The sequence below is a fragment of the Herpailurus yagouaroundi genome, unplaced genomic scaffold (genome assembly GCF_014898765.1).
Source record: "Herpailurus yagouaroundi ecotype Mexico unplaced genomic scaffold, PumYag 139, whole genome shotgun sequence".
Classification (NCBI taxonomy): domain Eukaryota; kingdom Metazoa; phylum Chordata; class Mammalia; order Carnivora; family Felidae; genus Herpailurus; species Herpailurus yagouaroundi.
Window position 1 is genome coordinate 39,907,735 of NW_024412394.1, and position 14,706 is coordinate 39,922,440.

Below are 14,706 nucleotides of genomic sequence, written 5' to 3' on the forward strand. Positions count from 1 at the left end.
TCTCCCCTTTCCTTTCCTCCCTTCTCCCCTTTCCTTTCCTCCCTTCTTGCAAGCAAGTGCAAGTAGGGGAGGGGCAGAGAGAGAGGAAGAGAGACTCCCAAGCATTTTCCATGCTGTCAGTGCAGAGCCTGACAAGGGGCTCCATCCCATAAACCAGGAGATCTTGACCCAAGCTGAAATCAAGAGTCAGATGCTTAACTGACTGAGACATCCAGGTGTTCCCCAATCCCCATTCTTTAACCACACCCTCGGGGAATAATGTCTTTGATCCCCTATGGAGATAGGACGATGATTCTCAAGCATTTCCTCCCAGGTGGTCTACAAGCACATACTCCTCAGTCCCTGAGGCTATAAAAGAAGGTCTAAGGGGAGGTAGTTTTGTGGAAGTCGATTCAGCTCATGTCTTCCCAAGACCAGCTTCAGTCTCTGAGTACCCTTAATAAATGATTTCTTGTCAAGCTGGACTTGTCAGCATTTCTCTTTGGTCTTATGGTGCCTTTGGAGGGGTTGTGTATTTACCTCCCTTTCACAGGACATAAACATTACAAAATGTCACCATGGTAGGTTACTGTGTTACCATACAAAGTTATTATATTGTTGGCCATATTCCTTGTGCTATACCTTTCATCCTCTTGATTTATTTATTTTATAACTGGAAGTTTGTACCTCTTAATCTCCTTCACCTATTCTGCCCAGCCTCCTAGCCCCTTTCCCTCTGCCAATGACCGGTTCTCTGTATTTATGAATCCATTTTCTGGGTTTTTGTTTATTTTGTTTGTTAGATTCCACATATAAGTGAAACCATATAGTATTTGTCTTTTTCTGTCTGACTTATTTCACTTAACACAATACCCTCTGGGTCCATCCATGTTGTTACAAATGCCCCCCCCCCCTTTTTATGGCTGAGTAATTTTCCATTACATATATATACCACATTTATTTTACTTTTTTTGAGTATAGTTGTCACACAATGTTATACTAGTTACTGGTGTACAACAAAGTGATTCAACTTCTCTAATTTATGCTACACTCACCACAAGTGTACCTACCATGTCACTATACAATGATATTGTAATATCATTGACTGTATTTTCTATGCTGTGCCTTTTATATCTGTGACTTATTCCATAACTGGACACTTGTATTTCCCACTCTCCTTCACCCATTTTGCCCATCTCCCCACCCTCCTCCCCTCTGACAACCCTCAGTTTGTTCTCTGCTTTTATGGTATGATTTTGTATTTTCTGTTTATTCATTTGTTTTGTTTGTTAGGTTCTACAAACAAGTGAAATCATGTGATATTTGTCTTTATCTGACTTATTTCACTTAGCATAATGCCCTCTGGGTTCATCTATGTTGTCTTGAATGGCATGACATCATTCTTTTTTGTGGCTGTATAATGTAATATACATATCCCTTTTTTATCCATTTGTCTATTGATAGACACTTAGGTCACTTCCATATCTTGGCTGTTGTAAATAATGCTGTAATAAACATAGAAGTGCATATATATATTTAAAGGAGTGTTTTTGTTTTGAGCAAATACCCAATAGTGGAATTACTCGAACATGTGGTATAACTATTCTTAATTTTTTGAGGAATCTCCATATTGTTTTTCCACAGTGGCTGCACCAGTTTACATTCCCACCAACAAACAGTGCATGAAGTTCATTTTTCTCCACAGCCTTACCAACACTCGTTATTTCTTGTCTTTTTTTAATTTTAGCCATTGTGATAGGCACAAAGTGATATCTTATTATAGTTTCATTTGTATTTCCCTGATGATTAGTGATGCTGAGCATCTTTTCATGTGGCTGTTGGCCATCCATAGATCGTCTTTGAAAAACCTCTACTCAGGTCTTCTGCCCATTTTTTAAATTGGATCGTTTGTTTTTGTGGGCTGAGTTATATGAGTTCTTTATATGTTTCGGATATTACCCCCTTATCAAATATATTATTTACAAATATCTTCTCCCCCTCAGTAGATTGCCTTTCCATTTTGTTGGTTTCCTACATTGTGCAAAAGCTTTTTATTTTGCTGTAGTTCCAATAACTGAATCTTGCTTTTGTATCCCTTGCATTAGGAGACCTATCTAGAAAAATGCTTCAATGACTGATGTCAGAGAAATTACTGCCCGTGTTCTCTTCTAGGATTTTTATGAATTCAGGTTTCACATTTAGGTCTCTAATCCATTTTGAGTTTAATTTCGTGGATGGTAAGTGGTTCAGTTTCATTTTTCTGCATGTAGCCATCCAGTTTCCCAGCACTTGTTTTCTTCGACACTTGTTGAAGAGACCATCTTTTCTCCATTGTATATTCTTGCCTCCTTTGTTGATTCATTGGTTATATAGGCATGAGTGTATTCCTGGGCCCACTCTTCTGTTCTAATGATCTATGTGTCTATTTTTGTGCCAGTATTATACTGTTTTGATTATACAGCTTTTTAGGATATCTTGAAATCCGGAAATGTGATACTTACAGCTTTGTTCTTCTTAAGATTGCTTTGGCTATTTGGGGTCTTTTGTGGTTCCATACAAATTTTAGGATCATTTGTTCTAGTTCTTTGAAAAATGCTTTGGTATTTTGATAAGGATTGCACTGAATTTCTAGATTGTTTTGTGTAGTATGGACCTCCTTAACAATGTTAATTCTTCCAATCCATGAGCATGGAATATCTTTCCATTTGTTTCTGTCACCTTCAATTTCTTTCATCGGTGTTTTATAGTTTGCAGAGTATAGATCTTTCACCTCCTTGGTTAAATTTATTCCTAGGTATTCTTTATGGTGCAATTGTAAATTGATTTTTTTTTTCCTAATTTTTCTTCTACTTAATTATTAGTGTATAGAAACACTACCCATTTCTGGGTATTAATTTTGTATCCTGCAACTTTACTGAATTCATTTATTACATCTAATCGGTTTTTTGGTGGAGTCTTTGGGGTTTTCTATGTATATCATGTGCACATAGTGACAGTTTAACTTCTTTATTAATTTGAATGCTTTTTATTTCTTTATGTTGTCTTGTTGCTATGGCTAGGACTTCCAGTACTAGTTGAATAAAAGTGGTGAGAGTAGACTTCTTTGTCTTGTTCCTGATCTAGAGGAAAAGCTCTGTTTTTCACCATTGAGTATGGTGTTAGCTATGGTTTTTCTATAGGTCTTTTTTATGTTGATGTATGTCCCTTCTAAAACCACTTTGAGAGGTTTTATCATGAATGGATGTTGAATTTTGTCAAATGCTTTTTCTGCATCTGTTGAGATGATTCTATGATTTTCATCCTTCACTTTGTCATGTATCACATTGATTTGCAAATACTGAACTATCTTTGCATACTCAGAATAAATTCCATGTGATTGTGGTTAATGATGCTTTTAATGCATTGAGTGTGGTTTGCTAATAGTTGTTGAGGATTTTTGCATCCATGTTCATCAGGGATATTAGTCTATAGTTTTCTTTTTTTGTGGTGTCTTTGTCTATTTTTGGTACCTGGGTAATGCGGACCTCATAGGATATATTGGAAGCTTTCCTTCATCTTCTTTCCCTCCCTCACCCCAGAACTTGAGGTGAGTAAATTGTAACTCTTCTTTAAATGGATTCACCTGTGAATCCATCTGGTTCTAGACTTTAATTTTTTTCACAGTTTTTTTCTGTTATTATAAATTTCAATTTCATTACTAGTAGTTTGTCTTCTCAGATTTTCTATTTTTTCTTCATTTAGTTTTGGAAGATTATATGTTTCTGGTAATTTACCTCTTTCTTCTAGTTTGTCCAATTTGTTGGCATATAATTTTTCTTACTATTCTCTTATAACCTTTTGTATTTCTGTGGTGTCAGTTGTTACTTCTTTTGTTTCTGATTTTATTTATTTAGGTCTTTTTTTCTTTTCTTGATGAGTCTGGCTAAAAGTTTATCAATTTTGTTTATGGCTTCAAAGAACCAAATCTTGGCTTCATTCTCTTTTTTAGTCTCTATGTCCTTTATTTCTGCTTTGATCTTTATTATTTCCTGTAGTCACCATTGGACTTTCTTCACTAGTTCCTTTAGGTGTGAGGTTAGATTGTTTATTTGAACATTTTTTGGTTCTTAAGGTAGACCTGTAGCATTGTTTATTTCCTTCTTTAGAACTGCTTTAGTTCTAAAAAGATTTTAGACTGTTGTGTTTTCATTTTCATTTGTTTCCATGGTTTTTTTTCTCATTTTATTTCTCATTGACCTACTAACCTACCTATTTCTCATTGTTAAGTATCATGTTGTTTAGCCTCCACATGTTAGGTTTTCACCTTGTCACCGAGCTCTAGTGTCACACTGTTGTGGTCAGAAAAGATGCACAGTATAATTCCAGTCTTTATAAATGTATTGAGACTTGTTTTGTGGCCTAACATGTGATCTATTCTGGAGTGTTTCGTGTGCAATTGGAAAGAATATGTATTCTGTTTTTGATGGAATGTTCTGTGTAATGTCCATCTGGTCTAATGTGTTATTCAAAAATAGTTTCCTTATTGACTTTTTTTTCCCTGGATGATCTATTCATTGATGTAAGTGAGGTGTTAAAGTCCCCTACTGTTATTGTATTACCATAATTTTTTTCTTTATGTCTGTAATATTTGCTTTATGTATTTAGGTGCTCTGATATTGGGTGTGTACATGTTTCTTTGTTTTAAAGTCTATTTCATCTGATCTAAGTATTGCCACCTGGCTTCTTTTTTTTTTTTTTTTTCCTTCTGCTTCTATTTGCATGGTAAATGTTTTTCCATCCCTTCATTTCAGTTTGTATGGGTCTTTAGGTCTGAAGTGAGTCTTTTGTAGGCAACATATAAATGGGTCTTGGTATTTTTTTTTTTTTAAGTCCATTCTTCTCCTCACCCCAGTGTCTTTTGATTGGAGCATTTAGACCATTCACATTTAAAGTAATTATTGATAGGTATGTACTTTTTTGCCATTTTCATTGTTTCTGCTTGTTTTGGGGGTTGTTTCTTGCTCTCTTTGTGACTGAGTTTCTGTAGTGTTATGTTTGGCGTTTTCTCTTTAGTTTTTTGTGTATTAAGGGTTTGGTTTTACCATTACCATGAGGTTCATATATAACATCCTAAGTTTATGACAGTCTAAATTAAGTTGATGTATACCACATCTTCCTTATCCATTCACTTATTGACGGGCACCTAGGTTGCTTCTATGTCTGCCTATTGTCAACAAGGCTGCAATAAACATAGGTGTGCTTATCTTTTCCAATTAGTGTTTTTGTTTTCTCTGGGTGAACACCCAGGAGTGAAATAACTGGGTTGTGTGGTATTTAATTTAAGTTCTTGAGGGACCTCCATACTGTTTTCTATAATGGCTGCACAAATTTACATTCCCACCAACACAAGTGTTCCCTTCTCTCTACATCTTTATTAATGTGTTATTTCTTGTCTTTTGATGCTAGTCATTCTGACTGGTGTGAGGTGATAGCTCATTGTGGTTTTAATTTGTATTTCCCTGATGATTAGTAACAGTGAGCATCTTTTCATGTGACTGTTGGCCATCTCTACGTCTTCTTTGGAAAAATACCTATTCAGATCTCCTGCCCATTTTTAAACCAGATTATGTGGGTTTTTTCAGTGTTGAGTTGTAGGAGTTCTTTATATATTTTTGATGTTAACCCCTTATTGCATATATCATCTGCAAGTATCTTTTCCCCCTCAGTCAGTTGCCATTTCGTTTTGTTGGTTTCCTTTGCTGTGCAAAAGCTTCTTAGTTGATGCAGTCCCAATAGTTTATTTTTGCTTCTATTTTCTTTGCCTTAGGAGACAGAGCTAGAAAACTACTGCCAAGCCCAATGTTCATGAGATTACTGCCTATGTTTTCTTTTAGGAGTTTTATAGTTTAGGGTTTCACTTAGGTCTTTAATCCATTTTGAGTTTATTTTTGTACATGGTGTAAGAAAGTGGTCCAGTTTCATTCTTTTGCATGTAGCTGTCCAGTTTTATCCAACACCATTTGTTGAAATGACTGTCTTTTCCCCATTGAATATTCCTGCCTCCTTTGTCTAGATTAATTGACCATATAAGCATGGGTTTATTCCTGGGCTCTATTCTATTGATCCATGTGTCCTTTTGTGCCAGTACCATGCTGTTTTGATTACTACAGCTTTGTAATATAGTTTGAAATCTGGAATTGTGATACTCTAGTTTTGTTCTTCTTAAAATTGCTTTGGCTCGACAGGGTCTTTTGTGGTTCCACACAAATCTTAGTATTTTAGTTCTGTGAAAAAGGTCATTGGTATCTTGATAAGGATTACATTGAATCTATAGATTGCTTTGGATAGTATACTGTACCCCTCTTCTCAAGGCCTTCTTTTCTTCCTGTTTTTAAATTCCCAACTAATGTATCTAATGGCTACTTCATTGTCCATCAAAGCTCTATAAAAATATAAAATAACTTCCTAGCTTCACTTTCTCCTTCCTCTTTACCTTCTATATTTTAAGAATTAAGCCCAATTGAAATATGTCCTAGTGTCTTTTGTTCTCATTGTCTCTTTGTATCCCAATGTCACTGTTAGATTCTAGACTATTACAATGGCTTCTTTAGTGTCTTTCTCTTCCCATACTATCTTCATAATGCTACCAGACATGGCCTTTCTAGAGCACAGATATGACTGTGTCACTGTACAAAAACTGCTGGTTCAATAGAGTCTCAACCTACTTTTTGGTATCATCTCCCACCTCTTCTCCTGGCCCCACATTCAGTCATGTGGGACCACTTGCTGCTTCCTGAACATGCACATGCTTTCCTTCCTTTTCCTATCAAATGAATTGGCCTAATTTCAAGGGCCAAATGAAACTTTAACTCTTACATGATGATTTTCCTAATCCTCCTTAATTTGACTTAATTATTCTCACTTTTATGCTCCCCTAGCACTTTAAAAAATATTCCTATTTCTTCAATTTGATCATTCTTATTCAAATCTCTCTAGTATTACATAGCATACACCATTAGGCTATGAGCAAGACTGTGTCCTGTTCATTATTTTCCTCATTCCTTAACCCAGGATCTGGCCCATCAGAGGCCTATGGGAACACAGCCACTACTGCTGGCAAAATTTCACTTTTATTTACTATATCCTCAAAGCTCACAGAAAAAAAATTCTGAATTGCAAATGGAATTCGTTTTCTTCTTCTTGCTTATACTCTACATGCAAATTCTGTTAATCATTTCTTAATTCATTGCTTCCTTTTCTGGTACTCAACTCTATTCTGTTTTCTTTTTTCGAGAGGTCTTACCTCTCCTCCTAATATGTAGCTTCTCGTCTCTTCTCAAATTTTATTTTTAATAAGGCAAAAAAAAATCTAGTTCTGGATATCTATCTCCCTCCTATTCCATTTCATTTGGAATAGTCTTTACGTTCCAGAGAGCTTTTCCAGTTTGAGTCCAGTGAAAATAAGAGATTGGTTGTTGACACAGCGTAGAATCTGCTTACAATGGACTTCAAGAACTAAATAAGAGGTGAACTCTTTCCTGAGTTGTTAATGATTTTTAAATTGCTAATGAAAATAGAAAAGTCTTGCAGATAAATCAGATGATTTCGAGTGGATAATGGGGGAGAAAGCTTTTGTCATGTGAGATCGTTATCTTATGAGTTACAATTCAGCCATAGTTAATAGTGATTGAAGGGTATCTGTGAAGTGAAATGAGAGTTGATGACTTCAGTTCATTTTCCAATACAGGAATGTCAGAATTTAAATGCACCCCAAAGTGTTATAGGAAGCTGTGTTTTCTAAAGGAAAAATGATTGAATGGGGAGAACTGACTTGGTCATGGATTACCAACAGAATCACTTGCTTGAAGGCTGGTTTAATTCTTTCTCTCATAATGTACCCACTGGATGAGGAGATTTACAGTGCAGACCACGACTCAATCAAAAGAAGCAGGGAAAAGAAGAGACGTTCAAACGACATACATGCATGTACACACTATTGACTGCTTTGTTTAGATGTTGTCATTCTATGTAATTTTAATTATCTAATGAATACTTAATTTTTTATCTTAGAGATATTTTGAAAATATGAAAGCATTCAATATCTTTTTCCTCTCTTAATTGCTTTACAGGAAATAAAAATTCAGGGAATTGTCAACCTTTTAATTTAACCTAAAAATCCAGTTTTAATTTTACTTAAAACCAAAATATTTTTGAAAGTCTAGTATATGCTAAGTATTCTATGTGGTATTGATGAGAAAGCAAAACTATTATAGGTCTTTTGTGAGAGAAAAAAATGAGAAATGTACATAGGGGCTGTTTGTAAGCTATATAAGAAAATTTAAATGTCACTTATAACAATTGTTATATAGATACCTTATGTCCCAGAACTTATCTAATGGGGGATATGTATTTCTAAAATATTAATTCTAACAGGGCTTGAATGAGATTACAACAAAATTTTATTAAAAAAATTAGGAAGGAAAATGAAGTTTATTTTAAAAATCTGGGAAGGCTTCTTAGAAGAAGTAACATATAGACTATTTTATAAAAATAACAGTTAAAAAAGTTATGCTGATGTTCTGTATTTTTCTTATTTTATATCATTGCATCACTATCAGTACCCAATCAAGAGACACAAAGAATTATTTTCTCAGTTACTTTTTATAAAGCTTGCCAAGTTATTTACCTTTGGAATGTTCCTTCCCCAAAGAGAAAGCCAGAAGAATTTAGAAGTATATACTTATATTCTAAAAATATTTCTAGGTATATGTATATAGATACATGTGTGTATGGTTGTATTATATGTATATCAACAGGTGTGTATATATATGTATGTGTGTGTGAGCTATCATATGTATGTGAGGTATACATATCTCATGTATATATAACTCTGTCAAAGCTCATCTTTCCACTAGAGAAGCATTTCAACCTACATGCAACATTAATTTTTAAGTTACCTTCTCCTTCTGGTCCACTAAAGGCTGAGAGGATAGGCAATGTTTGTTAAGTGCTTATTATTTCTAATCATTTTCTATGTGATTGGTCAAATTCTCATTAACAGCTTATGAAATAGGTATTCACTGCCTTTTCATAAGGATGATTGGGCTGGGATGTGAATTCAAGATAAATGTCTCCAGTGCCTGTGTTCTCCATCACAATGCTTTATTTTCTCTTTGCAAGTGGTGATGATTCTCAGATTTCTATTCCTCCTAGTGCCTAAATCACTCTCTAGATGTTACTTAGCCACTTGGGGAGAGTCCATTTTCTGTCTGGTTCATTACTATACTATTTCAAAGCAAAGTAGATGCATTCTGTCAAAATGAATTTCCATAAGGTGAGTCAAGTTTTTGACTATATCATTATAAAATTAGAGGTGTATTTCCATAGAGAAAAATATTTCTTAATAAGTAATGACAAAGTTTTGATAAGGAGAGGATTAAGATGGTAGCTAGCCCAGGTTCATTTGGAACCAACAAATCCTTACTTAATTACTGTCTCGCAATGGCAGTATACTTCTTTGTAGTACCGTGTTGACTTTAGAATGTCTCCTTTTGTCTTCATTTGCTCACCTCATCATTCCTGCTGAGTCCTGGTTAATAAACTGTAAATATCCAAACATGGTTCTACCCCTGATTACCTCTGTATTTACAGTTTTCAGAATTTTTGTACTCATCTCCTGGTATTTATCTGGCATTTTCAGTGTCTGATTCAGTTGGACTGCTACCACACATTTTAACTTTAATTTCTACCATATTGTTTTATTTCTATCAGGTTTTTATTGAGACCTATGGTGGATTGAATAATTGTGCTCAATTCTTCACCTCCCTGAACCTAGTATTACACATCCACACTCTTGACATGGGTTCAGGTAGGCAGAGTACTATACTTCCTGCCTGTTGACTTTGGCTTTGGCCATATGACTTGCTTTAATGAATGGGATATTAGTAGATGTGATGTAAACAAAGGTTTGATATGAGCTTCTACTCCTGACTTTTTCATGAGAAAAATGTGCTTTAGGCAAGTGTGATAAATATATATTTGGTCTTTGTCCCCAAGTCCTGCAACAGAGCTTCTAAAATCCTTGGAATTTCCTGAGTGATAGGGTTAACAGAAGTACCTTTTATTGTTCATTACAGTCTCCTTTCTACCATACCTGAGTTTGCTCTAAAAAGGTTACTTTTGGCCTCGGGATGGGGGCTGGTCACCAAGAAGACCCAAGCATGATTAGAGAGTTGGAATTTTCAACCTTACCCCCACTTCTTCCAGGGAGGGAAAAGGAGATAAAGATTGAGTAAACAGCCACTGGCTAATAACTTAATCAGTTTTGCCTACCTAACAAAACCATAAAGTCCTCCAAATGGTGGGGTTCTGAGAGTTTAAGTTGATGAATACATAGAGGTGCTGGGAGGGCGTTCCTCCTTGAAGAGAGCATGGATGGTCCATGCTACCCCTCCCATATCTTCCATATCCTATGCCTCTTTTCCATTTGGCTGTTCTTGAGAGTTATATCCTTAATAATAAAGCAAAAATGGTAAAGAGTTTCCCTGAATTTTGTGAGCCATTCTAGCAAACTAGCAAACCTGAGGAAGCAGTTGTGGGAACCCCTCAAATTCTGCCAGGTGGTCAGAAGTACAAGTGGCAATCTGAGGCTTTTGACTGGTGTTTGATTAGGGATAATCTTGTGGCACTGAATCCTTAACCTATGGGGTCTATGCTAACTCTGGGTAGTTGGTATCAGAATTGAACTGAATTATAGGACACCAGTTGGAGAGTTGAAGAACTGGCTGTTGTGGGGGAAAAACCCACACATCTGGCATCAGAAGTGTTGTGAGTAAAAATAGTTCAGAAGTAGTGTCAGAGCCAAGAAGAAGAGACACATGGAGCAGGCCTAGATCAAACTTGCAGCTTAGAGCTAAGCCCAGCCTAAATCAGTTGAAACCCAGCCAACCCAGCAATGCATAAGGGAGAAATAAATACTTGTTTTTGAAAATCACTGAGTTTTAATATGGTTTGCTACACAGCATAAATGGATGTGCAATCATGTGCCAGGTACTGTTTTAAGCAGTGGATGGCTTCTTCTCTCAGAATTCTGTAGGTTTTTGGCTTAATAAAAAGAAAATTTACCTGCCTTATTCTTAAAATACAGAACTTTCCATATTGAACATAGTATATGGAATTCTACATTCAAATATAATACAAGCAGCTGTATAGGTTTAGAGAATTTGATAATACAAAGATAAAAGGGAAAGAGAGCCCAGTTAACCAATTAGGCAAGACCTTGTACGTTACCCTCAGTTTTGCAGAACTCCCCAAACCATTTTTTCCAGGGTACCCAAGAATTGAGGAGCCTCTCAGGAACTGCTACACAATAACTAGACCCAAAAGAAACTAATGCACAAACCTTAGAACAATTACTTCTTCTGTTACAAGAGATACTTCTTTCTAGTGACCGTAATACATATGTCTGCTTTCCTAAATACCACTTCCTAATATCAGCTACCAGGGAAGTAGAATCCTCACATACACCAGTTAGGATAAGTTTGGCTGAATATAGCAGATAACTACCAAATACAGTATCTTTAACAAGATAAATATGTTTCTCTCATAGTTAAGAAATGTGTGAATACACAGTCCAGTGCTGGTATGGCCTACAGATTTCATCAGGGACCTACCCTTTTATCACTCTGTACCATCATTTTCAGTATGTGGCTCCCATCTTCAAAATTGAAAGCCCAATATGTTAAAACTCCAGCCATTATTTCCATATTCCAGGGAAGGAAGGAAAGCAAAGAGGGAGGAAGGAAAGCAAAGGAGGAAGAGAAATAAATCCTCACTGGATTTCACTTATATCACATTTACTAAAATTTATGATTATAACTGGTGCAAGAAAGTCTCAAAAGTTTAATCTTTAAGTGCATGCATGCATTGCTGTCCTGAATTAGTATGTTTGCTACTAAGCAGAAAGGGAAAATTGGATGTTGAAGAAAGCAGGTGGGAATCTCTGCTCACCATATCGGTCTCATTCTAGTTGTCTATTTCACATTTTGATGTTCCTTAAGTCAGATGCATTGTGTGGACATTGATATGTACTTGATATTTGCCTGAAAACCCATTATTAAATTTTTTAAAATCTTTATTTATTTTTGAGAAAGAGAGAGAGACAGAGCAGAGTGTGAGCAGGGGAGGAACAGAGAGAGGAGACACAGAATCCAAAGCAGGCTCCAGGCTCCCAGCTGTCTGCACAGAGCCCGAGGATGCAGGGCTTGAACCCACAAACTGCGAGATCATGGCCTGAGCCAAAGTCGGACACTTAACCGACTGAGCCACACAGGCCATCCCCTGAAAACCCGTTATTAAATTGATAGAATGCTTTTTAATGTTTTTAAAAATGTGCTAATGATATGAATACTCTTGGTGAGAATAAAATCAGAGCACAGTGAGCTTCGTGGGATATGGTAAAGCCTTGTGAATTACCCCTGCCCCACAAAAGGGGTAACATTTTCAGAATTAAAATATGTGGGTCTGCCAGACTCAGAGTGGCTATTCTACGAGAGAGAAACTCACTGAATTTTTGCTTTTGGGGATTCCCTTTTCTGGAATCCTTGTAATCCCCCCTCCTAAGACAGTCTCTAGTTAACGGAAACCTTTGTTTTTGGCCATTGTTGCTCTGGTCTTTCTCCATGATTACTCTCTAGTAACTTTAGACTAAACCTCTCTATTGCTAGAGTTCTCCAGCCAGGATGAGTTAAACCATTTTTTAGGCTGTATCTTCTACACAGGACTACTTTCATCCATAAATGTGTTAATTTTAACTAGTTTAACTACAAAAGTTCACCTCTCTACTTAGTTCTAGGGACTCCTGTCTCTTTCAAGTACTTCTAACATGAGCCACATTTCTTTACCCAAAGAGAAGTTGTCCAGGTAGGTAATTTGGAAAAAAATTCCAGTAATTCTTTAGTTTCTGAATTTTACAAAGTCATAGTTTCAGGTAAGATGGGAAAAGATAAAGCTATACCTTAAACTTTGTGGTCTGTTTCATAGAATCACTTAAGAAATTGTTGTGTTTCCTAGGTTATCATTGAAAGATTTAAATACAAAATTTAATGTTTTTATTTTACAAGCAAATGCTTTATGTGCTAAAGATATATTTTGCTATGTATTTGGCAAGCTTTAGATAGTGTTTGAGATCCTTTGTTAGTTGCTTAGGGTTACTACTGACAAGAATAAAGCTACTATATATATATATTTTTTAAGTAAGACATCAGTTTTAAAATCCTGATTTCTGCCACGTGAAAATAGGAGAAATGTGTATCTTAGGATCACTGAAATACAATTTAGCAGAATTTTTAGTGATGATTACTAGTGTAAAATATAAAGTATAGATTATAAAGCCTGTAGGTAGAAGACTATGTAAAATTAGGGGGTTTAGAGTCTGGAATTAAAGACATTAGAGTCTTTCAGTTCTAGAAAATGTATGCTTATGTTTGCACATAGCTCATGTGCATCAAAGGATTATTACAGAAATTCACAATCTTTGTACTTACCAGAGACTTTAAGAAGGTAATGGCTGAAAGTTTAAACATTATTAAAAGGATTGAGTTAATTAGCCTTAACTTAACTGCCTTTTTGAAGAAAAAGCAATCAAGCTTCTTTCTGCTACAGTTCTTGAGCTTTCCAGGTTCCCCCTTTATCACAAAAGGAATGAATTTGCCAATACATCCAGTGAAGTGTCTGCTATAGGCAATGTAGGTCTCTGTAACTCTCAAAGACTATTATATTGTGTTTTAATTTCATATTTCTTTGTAATTCATGTTCTTTTCAAAGTTCAACCACCTCCCCAAACGTTGTGAACCCTATGAGCACACAAGAATTACTGAGAATTCACTCTGTACCAGGCACTCTGTGAGGAAGTGGGGATAAAATAAGAAATTCTCTTTGACATCACGTGAGCAGTCTTACAGGACAGTTTCAGTAATGCTGTAATAGCACTTCTACAGCCTGTAAATTTAATAGTCCAACTAATGGCCCAAAGGAGAATATAATCAATTCTACTTTAGGGGGTTAGGAGATAGAGATATGGCAATTGGGTCTTGAGAATGAAAAGGAAGGAATTTAGCAGGGCTACACAGTGAGGGGGAACTGGAGACATTTCAAGTAGAATGAACATGAGCACATTTGTTTTTATGTCTCACTTACTAGACCTTCTAGAGTGAAGACCTCAAACTCTGGTAATACTCACCATGCAACCAAGTGTAAGATAGTGTTTAGCAAGTGTTTTCTCAGTAAAAATGAGTGATCTAGTCTAGAGAGTATTGAGAATGGTTAAGAAACAGTCCAGGGCTTCTCACTTTGTTAAGCATGAGAACCACTTGGGGTGCTTGTTCCTATGCATCACCCCAGAATTGCTGTTTCAACAGGTCTGGGGTGAAGGCCAGAAATTTGCATTTTTAATAAGCCCTACTCCGAACTTCCCTCCTCATTGTGACTCTGATGCAGGGGGTCCACAGAGTGCAGAGATGTAGGTGGAAAGGAATTTGTGGATACTTTGGAGATTCTTACATCCTGGTTCTTATCAACTACCTACAGCTCTCCAAATATACCTCAAGGTTCACCCCCTGTGAGCCATCAAAAAGCTTTTTAATCAATCTTAACCTCTGCTGCTGAGACCTGTAAGTTAATTTTCTGGCAAATATGATGAGGGGAAAATAAATCTGCCTCCTGAGACTTAACAGGTCTTCTTGATTTTTA